This window comes from Tigriopus californicus, chromosome 9, assembly GCF_007210705.1.
Source record: "Tigriopus californicus strain San Diego chromosome 9, Tcal_SD_v2.1, whole genome shotgun sequence".
NCBI classification, from domain to species: Eukaryota; Metazoa; Arthropoda; class Copepoda; order Harpacticoida; family Harpacticidae; genus Tigriopus; species Tigriopus californicus.
Genome location: NC_081448.1, coordinates 13,832,297 through 13,834,507, shown reverse-complemented (window position 1 = coordinate 13,834,507; position 2,211 = coordinate 13,832,297). Strand labels below are relative to the sequence as shown.

The window sequence follows — 2,211 nt, the reverse complement described above, 5'->3', positions numbered from 1 at the left end:
TGCCCGCAAAGTAAAGTTCTAAATCAAAATGCTAGGTAGGTATGTTTGTGTCATGTCAGGGGCCATTTGCTTTTGTGGTGTGGTCCGGCTTGTCGTGATGGCCTCAAAACCAATTAACATGGCTGGTGTGTAATTTTCTACCAGCTCCTTCAATGATAAGACCTACTCTGGAAACACAAGGGCACACACACACACACACATATATAGAAGCTCAATCAATGCTACAGTCCTATGCCATTAAATTCAAGACATTTCTAAGACCTAACATTTCTCCCCACTTCCAGTGCTTTAGCTTATCTACCTACATGACTTGCCTCGTGTTTCAATTTGTATCGCAATTCAAATTAAAGTACATGGAACTACTGCCTTGTCTTGAAGGACCGTAGCTAATTGGAGCAGAGGCATGACCATCCACATGGAACATGATTTGAGGGAGTGATAATTACTCCGATTTTCATGCTTGATCTTGCCAATGAACCGCACAAGAGGACGGGATTAAATCTCCCCATCAGCGTGACCTCGACATTCGAATCATGTTTTGTCGTTTCACCATTCACACAAACTTTTCTTTGTAGTACCATACGTACCCCTCGTTTGTTCTCAATCTCACCGGCCCTATTACCATTCATGGAACGTCAAGATGTGAACAAGATGTGCCGCCGGGGATCGGATCATCTTGGTTGGTTGGTTGGTTGGTTGGTTGGATGGTTCGTTCGTTCGTTGGTTCATAAGTTGTAGAGCTGCCCGGTGGGCTGACAGGTCGTTCATGATTTTTATGAACGTGTGTGGTAAAAGTTTCACCTGCACAGTTTTTTCAATGATTCCTTCGCCTCTCCGCATCAAAGTCTCTCATCATCATTATCATCATCATCGCCGTCGTCGTCATCATCGTTCTCATTGCCGTCGCTTTCGTCTTCTTCATAATCATCTTGAGCTTTCCTCGTGGCCTCCCATGCATCCAAGCACGCCATCATCCCATCCGTGTGAGTGAGGTGCTCGTTTTCATACGGGCAAGACAGAAATACAGAAGTTGTTGAGCGTTTAATATACAGGGCGAGAGCCAAATTATACCTCTGATCGACATCTAAACGCTAGACGGAGCATCTCAATCCCACAAAATGGTAGTGCAAGATCTTCCGGGCAAATTTTGAACCAACCTGTCGGGAATAGCAATCTTGGGCGACGACACACTTCATTTCAAGGCTCGGATCAACTCGTCTCGCTCGGCCTTTTCTCTTGGGCTATCGTATCTCCACTCGATATTAGAACTGCCTAGTTTTGCTCTTAGGTATTGCTTCGACTACCTCAATGATGACGAGGACGGCGAGGACGACGGCCACGACTCGTTTATTCACTCACTCACTCACTCACTCGCTCATTCGTTCGCTTCGGATAGTTGGTCGATCCTTGGGTACTGTGTGAGTGAAGCCCAGGACTGCTCCGAGCGAAGAACTTGAGCCTGATGATCCGCCTTGATTAATGTTTGCAGACCTGGAGCGATAAAAAAGCTGTTATCATGCTAACACAGTTGAATGAGGCAGCAAAAGATTGAAATGGCCCTACATCATTGCAGACCCCGAGAAACGACAACGACGAGCCACTCAATCCAAGCTCTTGCGTGGCTTTTTTTTCTAACCAGGGCCCACCGCTTGAAGAAACATATTTCTGATGAAAGCACACACTCTGGCAATCATCGTTAGATTGTTATCATTTCTCTAAAAGAGTATCAATTAGTGAAAAATCTGACTTTTATGAGGAGACCCCTACGGAGGTGAAGATCCTCGTGGTATTTGATTCCGTCTTCACATTCTTTCGAAACACGCATCGCTCTGAATAAAACATTTATTTCCACGTTGAGCATGGTTATTCAACAATTAATATGCAATGCATATATAATCCCTAATCCAAATACTTATTCTAACTTCACTTCAACTACTTCGAGGTTTCGAGAGGAATCCTCACTTGGTGTGCCATTTTCAGAAGCTTAGTGCTATGGTAATGCCACACTGGAATCTAGATTCGCAGTCACTTAAACCTAGTCATCAATCCTATTCTTAATTGGATCAGACTGCAGGTCTAGGGCTAACCTTCACCTACCTGTATGTAGATTGGACCATTGAAGCACCTTTTTCAGGATCTTCTCCCCATGCGGGAGTTTGTTTACTTGTGGTTTGGCGCTTAACTATAAATGTTGCGAACACATGTCGAGTC

The 2,211-nt window shown here is 44.5% G+C and overlaps 1 protein-coding gene across 2 annotated transcripts in view; it reads right to left on the bottom strand.

The window, feature by feature from the left end:
* The window catches only part of LOC131886850 (optomotor-blind protein-like), an 18,733-nt gene extending 17,685 nt beyond the window's left edge, over positions 1–1,048 (bottom strand). The window contains exon 1 of one of the 2 annotated variants that reach the window (XM_059235276.1): positions 588–1,048. The gene's annotated coding sequence lies outside the window, so the exon portion shown is untranslated. The remainder of the gene's footprint in view (positions 1–587) is intronic. The other variant, XM_059235277.1, reaches the window with a different exon arrangement.
* Between the last annotated feature and the right edge of the window lie 1,163 nt (positions 1,049–2,211).